Source organism: Patagioenas fasciata, chromosome 7 (assembly GCF_037038585.1).
Source record: "Patagioenas fasciata isolate bPatFas1 chromosome 7, bPatFas1.hap1, whole genome shotgun sequence".
Lineage (NCBI taxonomy): Eukaryota > Metazoa > Chordata > Aves > Columbiformes > Columbidae > Patagioenas > Patagioenas fasciata.
The window spans coordinates 33,581,667-33,605,060 of NC_092526.1; the positions used below are offsets into that span (position 1 = coordinate 33,581,667).

At 43.5% G+C, this 23,394-nt stretch overlaps 1 long non-coding RNA gene across 1 annotated transcript in view; it reads left to right on the plus strand.

Moving 5' to 3' along the window:
* The window catches only part of LOC139828449 (uncharacterized), a 154,060-nt gene that overhangs the window by 83,845 nt on the left and 46,821 nt on the right, over positions 1-23,394 (plus strand). The window contains exons 3-5 of the long non-coding RNA XR_011740047.1: positions 4,216-4,355; positions 4,930-5,135; positions 5,829-5,999. This is a non-coding gene — a long non-coding RNA (uncharacterized lncRNA). The remainder of the gene's footprint in view (positions 1-4,215; positions 4,356-4,929; positions 5,136-5,828; positions 6,000-23,394) is intronic.

Sequence of the window (23,394 nt, forward strand, 5' to 3'; positions counted from 1 at the left end):
AAATGCCTCCCTCTCACATTTACACGTGCTAAAAATTGCACTCAGTACAACACATATAGCAAACTATAGTTAGCAATGTGTTAGCGACTCCTTCACAGAGACTTACTCGCTAGGACCCTAATTGACCAAAGCATCGCTTACCCTTGTGCTCTACATTCAGCCATCAAGGGGGTTGTGTGGCTGTCTGAGGTTGAGCACGTGGTCAGGGTGGTTTGCTGAACAGGGTTTGCTGGCTACACAGACAACAACTGAGAGCAAGGAGGGATTCCCCTTGCTCCTCACTCGAGAACTATATTTGTGCTCTGGCATTCAAGAAATACCCAGACCATTCAATAGTCACAAATGTTTTTCCTGACTTTCAGCTGAGAGAAATTCCTTCCAACTGATGTTGCTTTTTTATACAAACCGCAGGGTACATGATCTTGAATTGAACCCAGCCCTTTCGCTTTAAGGTAATTTGTGGCTGTTTCTTAGGTCTGAGCAAAGAACAGGGCTTGAACTTCTCTATCCCCACAAGCAAGTGGCTGGTGAGTAACACTTGTGAGTAAGCATCATCAGATGTCTGTGCAAATGAACCTTTCCCCCACCCAGTCTGAAACACATACAAAGTGATCCAAAGAAAGTAGAGGTTTTCCATGAAAGCGGGCACGCAGGAGGACTTGAGCAAGCCTTGGCAGCACAATTCACCTCTGACTGCAGGGAAGCACTGACCAGAATCTGGACTCCTGCCTCACCCTTGTTTCATTTCTAAATTTAAATGTGGGATAATGTTTACAGTAAATAAGGTCACCTCCATGTCTGGGAAGGAATTTCATCTTCCATGCATTCTGTGCTTTCAGAGAGTTGCATTTTATAGCAAGTCTTTTATTTATAAGCGGTTGGAAACAGGCTTGTGTTTTAATAAATGAGTAATCAATGGGTAGCACCGAGCAGCATGCTGTCTGTAGCATATAATTTTCCTGTCTGTAACCTGCTCAAGGAGCTCTATTGACCGTTTATGAATTCTGTGCATCATTTAGAAATCAAGCTGCGTTGTGAAGTGCACTTGATTGCTGCAGAGACTGTGGAAAAGACAAATATAAAAGCCCATATATTTAAAGGAAATCTCGTGCCTGAGAGTTGCTCTGGGTCCTGGGTGCTTTAGGATCACATTGTCAGACCACAGTGAGAAAAGGGTTCCTGTGCTTTTTCAGCCTCTTCCCAAAAGAACAGGACAGACAGAAATTTCCTTCTGGAAGTTTGCTTGTGTGGTCATCCCCACAGTCTGGTACTTTTTGCTTGTGTTTCTGGTCACTTCCCAGCAGAGCTGTTGTGAATAATAACCAAACTGAGACTGAGACCTGATTGTGAATGACTGAAGAAAGTATTTTCTCCTCTGTGCCAGAGGGCTGTATGCTGAGTTCAGATTCAGACAAACCCTTACCAGACTCAACAAGCTTGGAAGGACAGAGCTGTGGTAGAGGGAAGACCATTTCCAGCTAAAACCATGATTATAAAAATGATGCTATGGTGGGAAGCAGCTCTGGCCGACGCAGTGGCTGCTGGAGATGGCACCGTGTATGTCCCTCGGTGCTATTTTCCATGTAAAGTGGAAGCTGCCTCCTTGCCGGAGCTGCAGGAGTCCTTTCTTCACCTGCTGACCCTGCACCTGAGCTGGGGAGCGGTGGCCAGCACAGCTGGGCAGTGGGCTTTGCAGGCTGATGAGATGGGACATCAGCTGCAGCCGGGAGGGATGGGAAGGTTTGGGAAACTCTCCTACTGTCTGCTTTTCACTGCTCTGTGATGGGACGTGGGAGGGAAAGCTGATGACAGGTGGGGCGTTTTACCTCACTCCAGCTCATGCTCTTTCCTACAGGATGTGTGTAACCTCAGTTTCAGCTTTTTTGTGCGCTTGGCACCCAGGAGATGCAGATTTCTTTATCAGTCCTGCTCCTGGCCCACAGTGTGACTGTAAGATGTCCTTTCACAGCCGCCTGCTTTAGTTTCCCCCACACAGTGAATTTTTCAGGATTAGTTAGCTCGTGCCTATCACCCCTTTCTAAGGGATGCTGAGCATGCGGACTATCCAGGCACTGTCACCTGTAAAAGAGATCAAAGACAGGTCCCAGTTACAAAATTAGATTCCTGGTTAGTGGCTTCTGACCTTTCCTATTTCTGGGACTGCAGTTCGGTTCTCTTTGCCGTTTTGAGCAAGTCTGGACAATTTTGACTGGTTTAGTGTCAGGAGTTCCTGATATAGAGCTGTCTTCAAGAAAAAAAGGGTCTGGGTGTATTTTCACCTTTCCATGACTGAAAGCTGCTGCAAGTCCCAGAAAAGCTTTTCCAACATTAATAACGTGTAGCTTCTCTCCTGAAGCATATTTTAAAAGGGTTGATTTTCATAAGGTGGATAATAATGTGAAAACTGCCTCCAATTACAATTTCTTAAGTCTAGCCCTCCTCCCAATTAGTACCAGAACTGTTCCCCCTGCTTCTGAGCATTAAATTCAACTGCTTAGACTTGTTAAAAACTCTAGGTTTAGCTTCCTGCTTAAAGCTGTAATTGTAGATCCTCAGTGGGTATAAATAGACACAAAGACACAATGCAGTTATGCTGACTGACATTAACTGGGAATAAGGCCCGAGCATTTATTCCTTCTCTTCACCTCTGCTGTCTGTCTTTTGCATGCAGACATACACACGTACCCACTCACGCATTTGCACAGACCAAGACACTGGAAAGGTTTTTTGGAACTTAATCTCCTGCAAAACCAACAGATTTCCTTGTACTGTGTAAATTGATCTGTAGGTTTATTGGTTAAATCTAGATGTGAAATGAAATAGCCATAACAGGAACTGCGTGCAGACCTTTGACGGCATTTTTACATGACGATTTGCAATACAAAAGTCTGCAAATTAATGTGGTGACCCACTAGAAACACTGGAAGTTTATCATTCCTTCTCCGTGACTTTATGTATACACTGTATGGAGGAGGAAGCTTTTTCTGGTGGTTTGGTGTTTTTTTTTTTTTCTGGTTTTTGTTTGTTTGTTTTGTTTTTAAAGAAGAGTAATTATAACCCAGCAAATGCTTTTGGAGTTAAAGGGGAAAGAATCTCCCATAAGTGTGTTTGGAATGACTCAGCTCTGTTGGGGCTCTGCAACACAGAAACAAGGATATGAACGTGTTTCTCAGGCATTTCTTGAGGGGTGGCAGCTTCCCACGCGGCCCCGCAGGCCCTTGCTCACAGTCAGCATCCCTCCGCCCTGGACCAGGGCCATGCTCAGCCCTCGGGGACGGGTGGGAGAAGCAGGAGTCTGCAGGATCCGTGTACATGCTCACGTGTTAGAGCACGTGGACGTACCTGCCTTAGCACAGGCAGATCTGTTTTTCTCACACAGCAAGCGAAGGACACGTGATGTGGGGTCGGTCATCATGGGGTCAGCAGGGCATGTTGGCCCCATGTTCACGGGGCACCATGCCGAAGGCTCATTCCCTAGTGTGGCTCCTGCAACTGGAGTTGCCAGGCACGGGAAGGCTGTCTGTAGGCAGTGGACATGGCCTATCACACGTTATCTTTGCCTTCTCCCCCTCGAGCTCTGTTTTTGGCAGCTCTCTGCAGCAGCCGGTTGCTGCAGACTACACATGCACAAAGCAGCTGGTCAGAAATACTTGCTCAAAGATTTTCTTTTCTCTTCCCCCTGTGAAAAATGACTTTTAGACAAACTACTTCCCATGGACAAATTTCCTTTTGCATGGACATTTCTGGAGGAGGAGGGGGTGCCCAAAACACTGAATTGCCTGTGGAAGATGCAAACATCTGATGATGCTTAAACAGAGGATAATAACCCTGAATTCATCCATTTTCACTGGACTTGAGTGCTTGAGCATGTTTTCTCACAGCAATAATGTACGAGTAATGTTAAGTGGTTTCCATGACTGATAAGTCCTTTTCTAACGGCCTGCTCTACACTGGCTGCTCAGGGTGTGAATTCCCAGTGTTGTCACCCCTGCCCCTTCCCAAGCCCTAAATCCCTCTTGGAGAAGAGCATCCAAGGGGATTGTCCACATCAGACTGGATTTATAGGAAGCCAGCAAGAAAGGAAAGGGAATATTTTCACATTCTTTTGAAACACATGTTGGAAAATTTCCTTAGGAAAGAAAAGTGCTTACGCAGCTTTAGTTACTGTACATATGCTTTGGATTGTGTGAAACCCTATCTGCTTTTTCTCAGCAGAGTCCTGATCCCCACATGAGAGGAGCAGACAGACAGACAGATGGGCAGACCCAGCGACGGTGACTTGCTGCAGAGCCCCTTCCAGATCCCTCAGGCAGGCACCGAGAAATGCACCCACCGTCTGTGTTTTGTCAGTCCAGGTGGGTGTGATGAAAAGGAGGAGATAGTCCTTCTTGGGCTAAAGTCCAAAAACCTTGTGAAAAAAAAATGTGTAAGGTATAAATTCTTTGCTAGGAAAGATGTCTGTGGCTTAGAAATGCCTCAAACTTTTTATCAGGAGATGAGTCTCAAGAGTTAAAGGGTCTCTCCTCTACTCCATGTGTTGGTGTTTCTGGTGCAGCTGGATCCTTCCTGCCCATGACAGAGCACGCCTGGGATGGTAAAACCAGGACAAAGGCCCTAATAGCATTTATGTACAGGAGGGAAGCGAGGCACTGATCAGGCACTCGAAGCTCAGTCTGATTAGTCTCAAGTCTCCCATACTGCTCTGTCCTATGTGTTGGAGGTCTAATCTCCTATCAAGAAGTTTTTGAGGCTAAATGCTCATTCAGCTTTGTTTGCCTTTCCTGGGAATTAGGGGATTCCCTCTTCTTCTGTGCACGTGTGTCTCGAAAAAGAGTCTGAGGAAAGAAATTATTGTGGGCATGTGTGCGGGCAGCCACACTACCACTGTAGGTGCCAGCAAACATGACACCTTTTTGTTGCTCCTGGCAGGATCCAAGGGTGAAACAACCTGTGAGAAGACAGAAAACCCCCTCGTGCTGTAATGGAAATGCAGTGCTGGAGAGAGCAAGGGGCAACTTCCCCGAGATGACTGGCCTGGCACTATGGTTTCTCCACTGCTGCTGCCCACAGAAATGTGTGTCCCCACAGGGGCTCAGGATATATGTGAAGAGGAGGAGACAGTTCTTTGAGAGGGGGTAAGGCAGGGGAAACATTGGGAATGTGAATACCACAAAAACAAATCTGCTAATAATTAAAGCCCAGCAGTGCTGCTTGCAGCTACTGCTTTTCAGGCTGGACCCTCACCCTAAACATGTATCTCGAGAACCCCTGGACTTGTCTTGGCTAAAAGTTATGCAGGGTCTGGTAGAACAGCAACTTGGGGCAGCTTCCAGTCTCCTGAATCAGCATTTTGAAGGCTAGACAAGCTGAGTTACCCGCCTTCCTTCCCCCAAGGCATGTGTGTATATATAGAGTTATAAAATACACATATAGCAATGTGTTAGTACACACACACTCCTGCCTCTGTGAAATGTCAGCCAAAATATAATTCAAAGATTGCTCAGCCTGGTTCAAATGCTGTTAGGCTTCAGAAATTACACCCCCCTCCAGGAATGGGTATGAGCTGACACAAAGCAGCAATAACCAAAAATTTCCCCAGCTGTTGTGTCTGGCCTTTTGAAAACAGGAATTCCTTGGTACAGAGCCTGAAACCTTACTCTTTCCATTCAGCTTTGCCTGAGGGCGCTAGCATTAAAAGGATGTATGAGACAGGATTTATTGTCAGCAAGGTGCTTGTAGCAACAACATGATTTTTTTGAAGACCTGAGTATAGACGGACATTAGGAGGATGTGGGGTAACCACTGCTAGGTCTGTTTTTCCTCCCAAGCCTGTCTGCATGGAGAGCCACTTGCAAGAAACACATTATGCTCCAGAGTCCAGTGGCCCTACAACACTAGCAGAGACGGCTTTGTGGTTTAGTTAAGTTGGCTGAAGCCAGGGCTAAAGAAACATGAAGCAGAACAGGATCATCTCAGGGACAGCACCATGGGATAACAAGGTATGATGTTCTGGTTGTCCTGTTTTACCTGAGTTTTCTCTGGAGACCTTAATTCTCAAGGGCTGGTGGAACAAATGCCACAGATGAATACAGGAATAGTCTCTGATTCCCTTAGCTGCTGTCAGAGCATGTGTAGATTATACCTGGAAATTCAGGACTGGGATGGAAAGCAGGTTTCACCAAGACCTAGATCAAGAGTGGAAGCTGTTCTGATTGAACTTCCTGGTGCACGAGGCCTGAGGCAGGTAACATCCCCATGAGAGTGTCCCCAGCCAGGACCGCAGGAGCTGTCTGGCAGCATGAAGGAGCTGTAAAATGCTCCACCGAGACCCAGTCTGCCTTCCATAGGTCTTTGGTACACAACTTGCTGAACTGAAGCTTCAATTGAAACACTCAAACACCTGAGATACTATTGCAGGGGTTGATTACGTGGTATATGTCACCCTAAGAGCATAGAAACCCACAGCTTTTAAAACAGCTTATAACACTACAGCGATTCCAAGGGAAGTAAAAATCTATATTTTTTTAACCTGGGAATTTTCCTTTCATGGCTTGTGACATGTCTGTAGCTCAAAGGGTTGTTGATAATGTGTCTTCAGTTGGATGAAGGATGCTGTACAGATTTATGCTAAACTTTGTGCTTCCTGTGACAAAAGCAAATCTGTGGGAGCTCAGAGCTTTTCTCCTTTCAGCCTCCCCCCAGGCCATCCACATCTTCCCTCCATCTGATGATACAAATATGCAGCTATTTCACTGCAGACTCCTATTGTTCACAGAGTGCTTTGATGGTAGAAACCAAACTTTGTACTTGGAGTGCTTAATTGGGTACCAGAGCAAACTTTGATTTATAGCAGTATATATAGCCATGTTTTACATTTTATTAATGCAGTTTGCATAACCATGCCACTAAAGTCAGATCCTTTTCAGTCAGAACTCCATATATGAGGTGGAATATTGGGATCTTAGCATTGTGATAAAATTTTGGATAATCAGAATCTCAAACAGTTGTAAATCACACTGATATTTCTTCGACAAAGTGTTACTATTAGAGGTTTCTTTATACATCCATGAAGAAAAATCTGGTGCAAAACATTTAGACTTGGAGAGCATTTTAGTATAAGTGTAAAAAATGGCCTAGATGGAAATTTGAAAAAAACAAGTCATGATTTGTCTTATGACTTTAATAATGATCAGTTTGGTTTTTTTGGAAAGAAAAACTGTAAATGCAAAATCCTGGAAGAGAGAGTTGAAAAGTGCCTGCTACTTATTTTGACTCTAAGAAGGCTGTTTTTTTGAGGTGAAGAGCATCTGCAGCTCCTGTTGATTTCAGGAGGAGGACACTACCTCCAAGATTTGAACAACATGTCATGGAAACAGTTAAATGTGAATCATTCATCATATAAGTCAGCACAAAGAAAATGATCTCATCTTTATTTATGTGCTTGGCCAAATTTGTACTCATTTCCCTTGTGAAAGGCAATGAATTGCCTCAGCTGGAGTCTTCAGCAACATCTTTTAAGCACCATGATGCGCACAATCCCTGTAGCATTGCTTGTGATCTAAAGAGGTCATGACTTCTGCAGCTGAGTGGACAGGAAGGGCTCCCACACACCACCTTTGCAGCACCACCTCTTTCCAAGGGCTGATGGAAGCTCAGGACCACTAGTCTAGGCATTCTTACATGTCCCTGGAGACCATGTTTGTCCTTGCCATGTTTCTTAAATTGTCAGACCCTGCAACTATCTCCCCGGCCAGCCTCTTCAGCTTTGCTCTTACAGTAGGGAAGCTGAAGACCTGGGGTCATCTTTACATCAATGGAATTATTCTGTGAGTGAAACATAAAGAGCTAATCCATAAATAACAGTAAAAAATTAGTCATTTGGCACAAGCTGTTAGCAAGTCCATCAAATGAACAGAGTGCCTTTCACCAATGCTTAAAATCATCATCACTTACCATAATTTCATTTCTGACTATTAATAATTTGTATCTATAGCATGTGTACAATGTTCAATACTCATTTCTTGTTTAGCCATCCAGGAATTCATTGTGGAACCAGGAAGAAAGATTCACTGAATATCCTATTCTAGCAGTAGTTGTTTTGTATTTTTGAGTTGATCAGTATTTCCAATAACTGGTAGGGCCGTGTGAGTGGAAACACAGTTGGTAATATTGTGATTATAGTTGTATTCCGTGATGTTTTCTTTAAATTAACTTTTTTCTTTTCCAATCTAAGTAATGTTCCCATGTTATTTTTATGATGCAGTCCTGTGGTTTCTAAACTAAGGCCCATAAAACCCTGCAGGCTGACTGTCCCAGAGCTGGTCCATGGGTTGCACCAGGCTGCAGATTCAAAGAACCTCCCAACTAGCTGACATGAAGCTTTATGTCCCACTGCCACAGGGCTCGACTGGTTAGATGTACACCCCAGCATGCGATGGGCCTTGTTGCTGTTTTCTGGTTACACACACACAAAAATTAAAACAGATTTGGGAACCACTTGCCTACTACACTCTTGGTCTCAAAGGGATATGGCTTTGTCAGTATTTTACATAGAATTAGCCCTAAGGCATGACCCTAGAGAAAAAAGTATTTAATTGGTTCAGAAAGAGCTAAAACCTGCTCCCACAGCAATCAAAGGAGGTTTTGCCATTGCTTCATGAAATTGGAAGGGATTCAAAACATCCTGTGATGGCTGCTTTGGGCTATGGGAGTTATGATTATGGTTTCTTTAGCTGTTCTTTGAGTTGCTGCCTGATCCAGGTGCATAACATTCAAAAACTTGGAGGTTTGGTGTATGAACTAGAGGCAGGCTGGGGAAATGGAGGGGGATGGGATAGGATGGGATGGGATGAGGACTCCAGGTGCAATTTCAGCCTGTGAGGTGGAAGAGATGTGTGGTACCTTTCCATTTCCCCCACTGTGGAGCTAATCCGAAATTCTGAAAAGATCTTTCCTCTACAAAATAACTTGTACTTAATACAGAAAAATGTCTCCATGGTGGTACCAGTGGTGGTTATGTTGGTTTCAACCCAACTGAGAACCCTGAGCTGTTCTCTCTAGAGCTGTACTTGTGGCCGAAGAGCATTTCTGGGGGAGTATATGGCAACAACAGCCTTTCCTTATAAGCAAGGAGTTGTCACAGAGTGCTTTTAGAATCAGAGTCTGTATATGCATATCTCCAGAAAGCTATGGCAACCGTCTGTACATTCTACTTTTGTACATCTTTTAGACAGGTGTGTTCATACATGCGTTTCACTATAAAAATTCAGGTAACACTTTCTAACAGTGTGAGAGTGCAAAGGAAGGTTTTATAGATCACCTGGGCTGGAACTGGCTGATTTGAAAAGCTGGCACTACGAAATTTGTAAAACTATTCCCACTCCCTATACAAGTTAGAGCTGTCTGTGTGTAAAGTGAATATTTATGTTCAAAAAAAGGCATACTTGTGATTTAAGGAGTCCAGGGGAGAATTCGTTTTCATTAAACAATTCATGAAACAAAGGACACCAATGAAAACCAGGAATTCTCCCTAAACCACCAGCTTTATTAAAACCTGCTTTTTCTGGTGCACTAGAGCAAGGAAGATGCCAGCCCCATGATAGAGGAGAGGTGTGAGGTGAGACACATGTGTCTCCGAACAGGAAGAAAAGAAATCATAATTCATTTCAAAGCCTGACCTGGGGCTGGTTGTCCCTCCTAGCTTATACAGTGCAGGAGCTCATTTCAGAGTGGAGGTGCTGGGCCATGAGACGGGGCACTGTGCTGGAAGAAGGGAGTTCTAAAGTGTTGTAAAGGAGTGGGGCTTCTGGCTTCTGGGAGGTTTTGAGTATGCTGTTATCAAAGTTTTTGTCCATCCCTGTCAGAGCAGGTGAACATCTCACTGTCTTTAACATAATCGCCTTCCTCAAACCCTATATTTCAGTGCGGAAGCAGCAGTAGAAGGTATCTTATCTCCAGATAGATGGGGAACTTGCTGTAAGGCCTGAGCCTGGGTCTCCCAGGCTCCAGGCTCCAACTCAAATCACCAGACAACTCCTGCCTCTTCCTCTGCAGCTGCTGATCCGGAAAAAGCTGTGGCCATAATCTGGTGCTAAATCTCTTCAGATCAAATAGCTTTGCTCTTAACAAAATAATCCTATAGAATGACTTGGCTGAGAGAAAGAAGATGATCTGGGCAGTGTATTACAGTCAGGGCACAGCACCAGAAAATTAAGCTTTATTATGTGTGCTCTGGCAATAGAGCGTACACGGAAGTCAGGTTTATGGCGTTCACACCACTGTTCGGTCTCTTAGTTCTTCATCCTTTGCCCACCACAGTATGGTTGGGAAGCTTTCTTAGGGGAAAGCAAGGTTAATTTCTAGGCTTACTGTTGAGGAAAGAAGTCTGGCTGTGAGCTGATTGCCCTGCCTATCTCTGTCCTCTTCTGGAGTGAGTCAGGTGGGGCACAAACCCGGTATATCAAGGGTAGGTTCATCACCAAAACAGTGCAGGCATGATCCCCTGACGCCCATTTGCCTCTTCACTGGCAGTACCACATGGTCCTGAGGCCACTACTACCAACATGCCACTTGTTTGGAGCTCAAGGCAGAATAGGAAACTTCTTGTGCATCACCATTGCTGCCCAGACTCACAAAGTAAGGAACAAAAGAGTCACTCTGAGACCAGCTTGTCTGCCACCTGGGAGCATAGTAATAAGACTGTGGATTAGCAATATGGTATTTAAAAGCATTATCATATCTTTTCCCCCAGCTCTAAGAACCATGTAGTGGTAATGAAATTCTGGAGCCGTGGTTTCGCTTCCTTTCTAATTTATAGATTAGATACCAGACTACGAGTCAAGAGATTTGGTGACTGGTCTTTAGCTGTACTGCAAATCTTTTTCCATTTCCTCTGGCCAAAGCTGAAAAAAAAGGCTGGAGTCATGACCCAAAACAAAATCCCCAGCAGCTCTCAAGTTGGTGGCATACTTCTTTGCCTCAGGGAAACTCTGCTGCATTGGTGAATTCTCAGATTTTATTTGAGGTTATAATAATACTGATAATCAGAGGACCTGCCTCTAAGGATCTGTTCCATGGAAATACTTGTGATTTTCAGAAGAACACATTCTCTATAACAGTAGTGCTTACTGAACCTTCCTTTAGCTTGCATCCATGTTTGTGAAGTATTTAGCTGAGCACAAGCATGAGGAGGTGCATAAATGGCACATTGATAGTTTACAGTAAAAAAAATTTCCTGAGAGGGTTTTCAGGAGAAAATTACGGAATTCTTTCAGTGTGTGCAGGTCTCAGCTAACTGGAGACATCCATGTTTCAGACATGGCGTAGATATCTAATAAAGCAAAATACAACTCTCCTTGACTCTAGACCTTCAAATGAGACATTTGCATTATATCTGTGGATCACCAGGAACAAGGGGTTTGTGGTTCAGTTCTACTCATTTAACACTTCTCAGCCTCTGTGTGAACTTAAACTTTCAATTAATTCAACATGTTAATGCTAAACATTGTTGAAGCCACTAAATCTCTCTTCAATGGATTTGCTATCAAAACTATTTATTTTACAGGATCTCTCTGTTCCCAAATATATACTTATTTAAAATTGCTGGAAAACATTTGGCTAGGCTTGTTCAGAGCTGGACCTTTGCTTACTCACAAGGTTCATGAGCCTTCACAACTCTCTAGGTGAACTTATCCTGACTTTCCCATATATAACCAAATCCCAGCCCAGGTCAATCTCATTTGGTTTCATGTTTCACTACAGGCATTTTTTTACAGCTCTGGTTTTAAAGACCTGAGCGTGGGACAGATACAAGGCTCCTATAAACACAGGCAATAGCCATGGTAATAGTTGTGCCTGACATTTGTTGTATCTGATGCTGAAATGTATTTCCCTGTAGCAAAATGCCGGAGTAGCTGTTATGTGAATTAGTAGCAAAGCAGAAATGGAAGAGGAGTGTTTATGACTTGTATGTTAAAATAATTCCACCAAGATTTGATTTACTCCAAATCTCACTGTATTTCTGTTTGGTCCAAGATAATGCAAGTTTACAAAAGTACCCAGAATGCTGAGGGTGGTAGCTCAATTTGTTCTGAAATGACCACAAAAGGGCAAAGACCTTGGCTAGAAGTGTACACTATAATGCATATTATATGAAGTCTGACAAAAAGTTTGAATTAGACGATTCTCTCATGCTATTTCCTTATGAGAGCCCAAAGAGGCGGTCCTTTATGTCAAGAAGCATGAGTCAATCCTCCAAGGAGGATGCTCAAATGGAAAACAGATCGAAGGAGGGCTCTGCAGGCTGTGCTGCTGCAGGTCCTGTCCCTTGAAGTGAAAAGCAGAGGAAGGGAGGAAAAATGGGATCGGTAACAAATGACGTGATGGCAGAGTGTCAATCACAGTGGAATTTCATCCTGGCCCAGTATTACAGCGGTGCTGTGAGTGCTGTTCCAGTGAAGGCTGCGTCAGCACTTTGTTTAGCTTATACACTGATTCATTATCTGCCCTTTGGGGTAAGGCTGATTTTTCTAGGAGTTAACCTGGCAACAGTTCTCTCCATGTATTTTCAGCTATTGTGCAGCTCAAGAATTGTTTAACCTCTCACCCCTTCAGCCTCAGTCCCAGCTTATCCTACTGCACCACGATTTTCTTGGAGTGACTGGTGTTTTAAGCCTGAAATCCAGGTTCCACAGCAAAGACAAGGGTTTGCACAGAGCTCCCAACAAAACACCTGCACCCTATTCCTGTCCTGTCCTTAGGCTGCAAGTCCTTGGGTGGCTGATAGAACTGGTGGATGTTTTGGGGCAGTTTCCAGCTCATTTGAATGTGAACATCATGCGTGCCTTGCAAGGGCAGTGACTTAAAATTGCAAGCAGTGGAATTGTCCTACCTGATTAGTTACTGCCTGTCAAAAAAAGCTGGAATAAATGTGTCTTCTTCATCCGATTATGTTGTGAAGTAAAATGCAATAGGTTAAAATCCCCTGTCTTTGCAATGGGACATTAATGCAGTCAGCTTGCCTGGTGGGTGATGGCTCATTAACCCATGCTAACTCGAACAGATCAAGCTGAGAGAATGAACGGCAATAAATTCCTAGAAGGAGATGCTGTTCCCTCAGAAGCTCTAGTGTTGCTTAGATAGGAAACTACAGCTCCACTTGCTGTAGCATGAAACCTCTTGCTTAAATCAGTCTCCGTACTTGAAGTTTGGAGTATGGTAAATATGTCACCAGTTCTTAAAACATCTCCTGGGACCCATATACCAGGAAACCTGACTTGTACGTCAGACAAACTGACAGAAATCTTAGAATTAGTAGGCACTTGGATAAAACTGATAATTTGAGGGGGAGTTAGTGTCACATTTGTAGGGAAAAATCACACTTCACAAATCTATTACAACTATTTGAAGTGTCAAACAACCCTTAGCTAAGACTGAGCTGTCTGACAGAGTCAGAAGGCTTTTAACAAGACCCCTCACCAGGAGGGAAAGACTTTTCATCAGTTTCAAACTTGTAATAATAGCAAACAAAGGATGGGATGAAATTGTTAGAATTTACAATGAAGTGTTTTACAAACACTCAGGAGTGTGGCAGGGAAAGTGATCATGTTTGCTAAAAGTACATAAATATTTAGAACCAAAGCTGACTCTGAAGAGATGCAGAAGGATCTCTGGGTACTGAGGGGATATTCAGGAGAATGGTAGATGAGATCTGATTTTGCAAATGCAAAGTAAAGCACACAGGAGAAAGGGACCCCAGCCACACATGCACCCAGTTGTCACTGCTCCAGAAAGTTTACTATGGATTGGCATCTACAAACATCAGCTTAGCGTTCACTAGGAACCAAGAGTTAGGACTTACTACAGACAAATAAAAAACAGCACAGAAAACACATTGTGTGATTATATAAATGCCTGGTATAGGGATTCTGTGTGCAGACCTATTCATCTTCTCTCATGAAAGATATAGTGGAAAGACAGACAGGAGGAAAAAAAAACAAGTAATGGAATGAGTGCCTTGAAGGGGCATGAGAGAGGGCGTTCAATCACACATGTCATGAAGAATACATCAAAACTCCTCGTCAGGGACTGAAAAGGTAAGAGGATTCAGCACAGTGCAGGTCAGGTTCAGGAAGGAGGGGTCCATCCATGCTGCTGGTGGTCCCTGACTGCTGGTGGCTGCAGGAGAAGGGCATGGAAAGGGAAGGGTCCCTGCAGGCTCCCCTCTTCTTGCCCTCACTCCCTAGCTGTGGTCAGCGTACTAGGTTTTGTGGACCCCTGATTTGACCTCAAAAATAACTGTTGGCAAGTGTAGTCTTGCATCTGGGTAGGAACAACCCCAGGTTCCAGTATAAATTGGGGAATGACCCATCAGAGAGCAGCGTAGGGGAAAGGGACCTGGGGGTCCTGGTGGACAACAGGATGACCATGAGCCAGAACTGTGCCCCTGTGGCCAGGAAGGCCAATGGCATTGTGGGGTGTATTAGAAGGGGGGTGGTTAGTAGGTCTAGAGAGGTTTTCCTTCCCCTCTACTCTGCTCTGGTGAGACCACATCTGGAGTATTGTGTCCAGTTCTGGGCCCCTCAGTTCCAGAAGGACAGGGAACTGCTGGAGAGAGTCCAGCGCAGGGCAACAAAGATGATGAAGGGAGTGGAGCATCTCCCATGTGAGGAAAGGCTGAGGGAGCTGGGGCTCTTTAGCTTGGAGAAGAGGAGACTGAGGGGTGACCTCATTAATGTTTACAGATATATAAAGGGTGAGTGTCATGAGGATGGAGCCAGGCTCTTCTCAGTGACAAACAATGATAAGACAAGGGATAATGGGTACAAACTGGAACACAAGAGGTTCCACTTAAATTTGAGAAGAAACTTCTCAGTAAGGGTATCAGAACACTGGAACAGGCTGCCCAGGGGGATTGTGGAGTTTCCTTCTCTGGAGACATTCGAAACCTGCCTGGACACCTTCCTGTGTAACCTCATCTGGGTGTTCCTGCTCCAGCAGGGGGATTGGACTGGGTGATCTTTTGAGGGCCTTTCCAATTCCTAATATTCTGTGATTCTGTGATTCCTATACCACTTTTTACCCTATGCAGTATCTTTAGCTGCCATTAGGGTCCACTTATATGCTCTTTTCTAGCTGAAGACCTTAAAATTCTGGCTGACGGTTTGCCATGACCATCTCCTGAAGATAATCCTCCCTTTTTGCAGCACACATTGCCCTTTGTCCTTCTCAAAGCAATGTGTGTTAGTGAAGCCTATTTACTTCAAGTGCTTAAGGGCCATACTTGCACTGAAATGCTTTTTGGGCATCAGCAAGCAACCTCTGCTAAAAGGAAGGTGGTGAGAACCTAAGGGCACCGATTCCTTTCTATGCACAGCTACAGGATGGAAGAGACTTTCAGAAGCAGATGTGTGAACCTGGACTGATTTATAAATCAATCCACCTCTTGGATGGAAACTCCCATTCTGGTAAAGAAGTTTTAGATTTATTTAAATCTGTGCCTGGTTGGTGCTTACTTTTGATTACCAAACAAAAATTCATTCAGTCTAGGTGAGGTTATCTACCCTTGTTCTTAACTGCAACAGTTTAAATGTTGGTCCAAGATCCTGGTGGGAAACTTTTCCTGTGAAGTTCTAAAATCTGGTGGTGGATGAACCTACACCATGAGCTGAGGACAGTTGGGTTTAGAGCAATAAATGAAACACCTCTTGTGACCAATCTGACTGTGCAAGATCTTGAAAGGAGACCTGGCCAGATAAAAGAGTGTTTGATTATGAGGGAGAGGTTTGGGCTGTAATGGAGGTGGAAATAGTAATGAAACACCAGAGGAAATGACTCTCATTCTGCTGAGATTCAAACTAGTTTTACACTGTGTCACCTACACCAATGTTAACAGCAGCTCAGCTATGTCCTCCAAAGTCTGTCGCAGAGATTTTCTAGTCCTTTTAACAGAGTTTATCTTTTCTGGAGATAAACATAAAAAATTTCATGATAAATTACTGAAGTCCTGAAATACAAGGTTAAATGACCAGAAGTGAGAGGCCTGGTTTCCCGAAAGCAGGTTCTTCTGGGTTACAAAGGAAAGATACCCAAATCATGAGCTAAGCTGGAGCGCTGGAGCTGCATGCAGGACGGTATCCAGCGATTGTTGGAGAATAGCTTGTCTTGGTCACTGACCAGGATGATTGCATGTTAAAGTCATTGCTCTTCCCAGATATCCACCACGCACTACGAGTCAGCAGCCAAAATCAATTAGGAGTGATCACATAACACCACAGAAGGCAAATACACTGTCAATCTTTCATTGAGCAACAGAACTGCTTATTAGCTTATTGAGGATGTAATAGGAATAGCAATGGGTGAATAGTTCATGACAGATTATTTATGTACCGGATTTCCTCCCATTCAGTCTGTTTGCAAATTGACCTTGACTTTCCCTGATACATTCATAATTCAGAACTACTTGGTAACTAATTTTGGTGGCACAGCTCATTTGAGAAGGCTCCATTTCAGCCTTCTGTTAGCTGAAAAGTGAAGTGATGCTTCAATGTATCTTAACTCTCTCCATCCAAAGATGTCAAGGGGACCTGTATCTTGAAGGAGATGTTTTATGGAAGCAGTACAGTGAAATACAGGGAGACCAGCAGCTGGGTGCCAAGAGCAGAACTCCTCCACTACCGCCTTCTGAGGTCAGTGCTTTAGCCCCTGAACTTGTCATCCACAGCCATATGCAAAACCTCATGACATCACTTAAGTGCCTTCCCACTGACGCCTGCAGGTTTTGGTTCGATGCTGGATCTCCTCGCTCCTCTGTCTGTGATATCGCAGCATGTTTTCATACAAATGAGTGGTGAGGTCACACGTTCAGGCCCCCAGGTCTGAAAGCAGTGAGGTCAGAACTCATTTTGGCCAGGGGAAATAGAGCAGAAAAGTATTTGGCCTTACTCAGAGACAAGGGAGCGGAGAGAATGAGCTGGGCAAGAGCCCACATGTGCTTGAACAGAAAGCATCTGATGTTTCACAGACATGGGGAGGAATGCTCCTCAAGACGCAAGGCACAGCCTGGGCTGGATGAGCTGTTTCAGTTCTCACTTCAGAATAAAAGCCCAGCTCTCCCAAAAAAAGCCATGTGCTCAGGCAGGAGGGACAATGAAACAAGGCACTTCTCCTAAAACCTACCTGTGTTACCAAGTTCTGAGCATAATGTCACTCCTTCTTGGCCTGTGCAGCTGGGACCTGTGACCCTGAGAAGTGATGAGCTTGTTCTTGACGCTGGGGGAAAACCAGCTCAGAGATGTAGCAGTGCTGCCAGCTTCTGTTGGTGGTCTAGGCAAACCACTGACTAGTCATGCATGCTTTTGAATTTTCTAGCGTGTCACAATTTGGGGTCATTTTGGTGAAAGCCTGATTGCAGTTGAGGAGCTCAAATTATCCTTTCCAGCAATGTGAAGGACCAGCAAATTGTCTGTAGTACATGTAGTTCAGGATCACTCTGACCCAAGCTCTGTGTCAGACTGCCCAGAAAGTGTCCATCCCCATGGGCAATGGGTCTGTGATTGCCCTGATCCAGCCCTGAAAGAAAGTAGGGTCCTGGGACAGTCCCAAAGAGGCAGATGACACAAACGCAACACTCCTGAGACACTTTCTGAGACAGCTTGGGAAACATACTTTTGCACTTTGGGCCAAAGCTGTGAAGAGCAGGAATCTGGCTGAGGATACCTGCCCCCGCTGCTAAATGTGTGAATATGATTCAGCTGTGTTAGGTCCAATTCTCCCCAACATCTCTGCTCCACCACCCAATTAGGCAGCTCTTCTTAACGGGGTGAGATTTGTACCCTGGCCCTTGGATCTTGCCTGTTCCTGGGAGCAGAGGGAGGAAATAACTGTCCCCAGTGGTACGGCCATTAGCAGTTGTGCAGATATCACTGACACCCTCTAGAAGCTGCAATTTATAACAGGTATTTATCATTTTTGTGATGTTGTTTTTTCCTTCTGGTGTGTTGGATTTCAGCAATTGATGTGCAGATATTGATTGCACCTTCTTTTTTCTGTCAATCCTTCTTGCAGGGGTTTTCTAGACAGAGTCTTTAGTCTGACAGTGAGTTGTTGGTAATCATGTGGTAAATGCCCTAATCGGGCACTGCGGTTGTATAATGAGGCTGCTCGGGAGGTTATGTGGTAGAGGACTGGAAATCATACTGTTACTTGGAGAAAAAGCAGTATATTTTGATGTGTTGTATGAGAGCTCAGAGGTGTTTGGGGACTAAAGGGTCTTGAAGCACCTGGGTCTGACCCCAAAGAAGTCTTGAGTGGAAAAATAGAGATATGCAAATATGCATGATTGCACCTGGAGTTTTGTCTCAATCTGTGTCTCTTTTGGTCTCTACAGTAAGAGAAAGTTGGTATGTGACTCTGGATGGTGCAGTTGTCACTTGTCCTCTGTGCAGAGGTGTGGTGTTGGTTAAATGTATATGCAAAGGTGGTATGTAAGTGACAATAAAGTGGAGCAAACCTCAGGAAAAGGGGCTGGCTGCTGTGGTAGATGTTGCTGATAGCCAACCACCATGAGAAGGCAATATTTTCTGAAAGAGAAATTTTTCGGCAGGATTTAAATGCAAACAAAAGGAGCCCTTGAGAACTCACAAATCCTGTGAAGCTGTAAGCCCAGTGAGGGACAAAAGAAAGTTCACAAATTATTGTAGTGACAGATGAGATACAAGGAGATGGAAGAAGTTGCTCATACTGGCAAGTCTTTCAAGAGCATGTAGATTACCCAAAGTCTCCTTAAAAAGAAGTGAATAAGCTTTTTTCTTTTTTTTTTCTTTTTTTTTTTTTTAAGAAAAAAATCACAGCTGTTTTTGCAGGGAGTTTCTCTGTCAGGAAGTGATGAGATTTTGCTGCCTGATTGATAAAACACACAGAGGCTTGGAGTAAAGAGGTTTCATCTGTTGTACTCTTCGGGGCATCACTGTGCTCTGTAATATTTAAAAAACAAAACAAAACAAAAAAAAAAACCTTCTCTGCTGACTCATGCTCTGCTTGCTGGAAACTGTATGGAAACTGTAGCCCTCTTGGCAATTGCTTTCCTTTCCACCCTCCACAGAATCACAGAATGTCAGGGATTGGAAGGAACCTCAAAAACTCATCCAGTGCAATCCCCCCGCCGGAGCAGGAACACCCAGATGAGGTTACACAGGAAGGTGTCCAGGTGGGTTTGAATGTCTCCAGAGTAGGAGACTCCACAACCCCCTGGGCAGCCTGGTCCAGTGTCTGTCACCCTCAGAGAAGAAGTTTCTTCTCAAATTTCACCCCTGGCATTATTTTCCTTGACAGTGGTTTCACAACTTTTTTTTTTATACTCAAACTACATCCAGAAGAGTATAGCTTGTTGAAGGCAGTGTTCTGCCTTCTCTAATCCTATTGGGAACAGATGGAAGATTACAGAAAACATGCCAGTGTGGCTGGAAAAAATGTTCCATTATCTATAGCTGCCTGTGTACGGTTGTCTTGCAAACTTCTAGCCGTGTGCAAGGAAGACCTGAATGTTTCTTCCCAAAGTACTCTTGTAAAGTAACTTGAAAAGACTCAGAGTAAGAATTGTGAATGTTTCAAAACTACTTTAATTTCAAAGCTTTCCAGAAAACAATACAACCTAAAACATTCAGTTGCTGTTTTTCCTAAGCAATACTATTTTGCAGTATTTTTTTTCCTATTGAAGTAACATTTTTACTTGGGATGTGTTTGTAACATGAAGGCTAATCTGTTCTAACAGTTGCCAAATCAAGGCTTCTGATATTTTTCCCTTCTGAAATTTCCCCCCCCCCCGCGTTATTCTCAGTGTGAGCTAATGTGGAAAATGCTTTGAGCATCCTTGGAACATGGTTTGCTCAGGGCAGAAAAGAATTTCAGAACCAAGTTATGTTTCCATAGTCCTCATATCCATCATCTCTTTTCAGCCTGGTTTTCAATGTCTATTCTAGGCACTGGCTGTTGTTTCCAAAACAACAAACCCCTCAGCAGCCAAGAATTCATGGTCTGGCTTGGTGGCCTCAAGCATCTCTGTTGAAAAGAAACAGGGTGGATAAATGGGGGGAAGACCCTTAAACATGTAGCAATATTACTGCTTGGGGCACTATTAAAAAAAATAAAAAGAGAGAGAGAAAGACACTATAATACTTATTATTATAATTTTACTATAATTACTCTGCGATTACTTTGCCCTTTTTTAGGAGATATTATTCTTACTCATCAGCTAGTTGCTACTTAGCATCTGATACTTAAGACAGTTTGACGATTTCAAGTTGATTTCCTCCCGCCAATGAACTCTTTCTCAGTTCATTGTTTTGTAACTGTCAGTATTGCTATAATAATAGCATTTATTATTTTCATAATCGGAATGACAGACCATCTGGGTAATTTGGGCTATTACAATTGTAGTGACTAGTTCAGGGAGCTGAGTTGAAAGCACGTGTACTGGCATTTGGAGGATGATACAATCCTATGTTTTTCCCTGGAATAACAGGTCAAATGTGAGTAAGTGTTGGCTACTCTCATACTGCTACTAAGATTTTCCATATCTGTTGTGTACCTAGCCATACTTTTAAGTCTGCCTTTCTCTTTGCTAGCTCAGAATCATGTAATTACATGAGATTCTGAGAGGTTTTTCTTTTGTTTTAACAAAGGAAAAGCTTTGCCTTTAGTGTTGCAGAGAAAGTTGTGGCAAATGCAAAAGCAAATTGGATATACTCAGTTGTGCAATTAGGCTGGATGATTATTGTCTTTAAAGCCTGGTGTTGCCAATAAAAATTCTTCACATATTGTCTTCTAATAATGTCTAGAGACTATGTTAATCCAGTAAATAGTCTGTTCAAGTCAAACTTCTTGCTCACTTGACTGTTGTGCGTTTCTTCTGTTTAGAAGTTTGAGTCCATGAATTCAGCTAAAGAGAGATGCTTTCCATACCATTTGGGGAGTCAAGCACTAGTGTATCTACTGACAAGCCTGCTGCAAATCTTTGTGCATGCTCTTCGATGCTGTAATTCACCCCTGTTCATTTCCTGAAATGGTCTTTTCCTCGGGACCTGGAAATTACAGGATATCTAGGGTATGGTTGTATATCTTGTTGTACTTCATTCACTATAGAATGATTTTTCTCTTGGTGCAACTGAAATAATGAGGATGGGGTGGGCTTTGTGGGGGGTTATTGGGGGTTTTTTGCATTTTTTTTTCCTGTGGTAGTGGAGATTTGTGATGCTATAGGCCTACTTGGCTTTTTCCCCATTTACTTCTGCTTAGCTTCATGACTAAATTCACATCCTGATAGAAAGGAGGAGAATCAACAAAGAGCAGTTTACTGAAGCTATATCCTCTGCCTTGTCTCGGAAAGGCTTCTCCTGAGAAATTTGGAGGAAAAATAAAGTGGACCAGAACTGCAGTTTCCAACCCGATCATCCATAAATTAATCAGAGTTGTTGTAGTTCATACAGGTTTGGATAGCTGAGATTCTGGCCCCAGATCTCTGATTTCTAGAGCAGCAACTAATAAACAGCTCCCTTCAGCATTCATCTTGCACGGGAAATGACGCATTAGTTTGGTTTAAGATGTTATTGTTTTTTTTCAGCCGAGGAGCGGCGTATGAGTTTGCGATCTCTCTGTACAAAACAGGTGGCTTCTTATGACTGTCTTAAGGGAGCAATTTTTATGGGAGACTGGAATGAACAGAGAGAGTAGAAATAAGCCTAAACCTCTGTCCTCCCTTCAGCAACTGTGCCTTTTTAGGTTGGTCTTTACTGGAGACAGAAGAGCAATAGGACTGCAAGGTCATAATCCATTTCTCCAAAACTTTGGTGCTCCAAGACCTTGTGTGGGACTACTTGATGCACTTATACCGCATCTTCCCAGGAAAGCTGCTATTTTTGTGTGAGCCAGAGTATTTGCCATCTGCCTGTTTGTTGGGATGAGAGTGTTTGAGGGCATGCACCATATTGTTTTGTTCTGTTTCATACAATGCTTGGCAAAGAGGAAAGAGAAGGGCGTCTTGGCTCTCTACCAGGTCTCCAAAGTGCTAAAATAATACTAACCCAGTAATAAATCTAAAATGTTTGTTGTTGTCTGACACTCAGCAGCTTATTTTGGCTCTGGGAATCTGTGAATTTGGATTAAAAAAATGTAAAAACTTGTCAATGTGGAGCAAATGAGAGCACCCAGCTTCAGTCTGTTTAGCAAGAAACAACTATGAATCACTGCTCCTTGGTGAGAAGAACACAGGATTTCCTGGAAACAAATTCAGGCCTTGTCAGAGCTGTTTGATCTTCAGTTGATGTTTTGTTTTTGTTTTCTAAGCAACAATAACATCATTTTAAGCTACAAATAGTCCATTTTCCCTTGTCTTTGAAGTGAGTCATTAATTAGTTAATAACATGAATTAATTACTGCCTGGACATAATTAAAGGGGCCATTTTTATCTGCTGTGTTCTTTCTAGTGGTGCGTTTGCGCGAGTAGTCTATCAAAATCCAGTTCTCCTTGCTCCACTCAGGATCCGCTCTTCCTAAACCTGGTACAACACCTGTGCTTGGGATGGAATGAAATGCAACCATCAAGCTTATCCAGGGATGAGATATGCAAAATAATTACTCTTGTATGACAAAGAGAAGCCCCGTGGTCTGGGTTCACAAAAGGGTGCCTTGTTTTTTTTCTTGAAGGTTGTATCCCTGCCTTCCCTGCTCACCAGGAGCCACACTTTTATCTTGGGATGGGAATTTCAATGCGGAGTTCATGGCCTTTTGACAATTGCTGCGTGGTATTTGCTGGCTAAATAAATTGTTTGTCCAATTAATTACCAAGAAGCTTTTGCTGATAGGGCTGTGGACAGTTTATTGTGAGAAGTTTATGTGCATACAAGAGGACACTTCATATATTCTCAGATAAAACAGACCTTTTTTTTTTTTTTATGGAGATGCTCCTGGTAAACAAATGAGAGAAATAAAGCCAAGCCAGCCTGGGAGTGCTTGTCCTCTTTCTGGGAAGCCAATTTAGTGCTTAGCTTCGGCTCCTTGTGCTTGACTCTAGCCTCTTCCCTCAGTGACCTGTGTCCTGTTGACATGTGCCCTGAATCAGGTGCCATCGTTTGTCCTTTGGACTAAGTTCCAGTAACTTGGTAGTAGCAATGAATGAGAAGTGCAGCACAGTCAAGCATAGTAGCTTTGAGGAACACGTCCCTCTGCCAGATCCCTTCACCAAACCTGTAATGTTGGAGACCAGTGCTGAAGCAGAGTGAACCTAAGAACCTATTCCATGCTTCACAGCACCTTAGTAGCTCACCCATTATGCTTTTATCACCGCACATTAAAAATGCCTTTTTTTCCTCCAGTCAAACTGCATGGAAGCCTGACGAATTC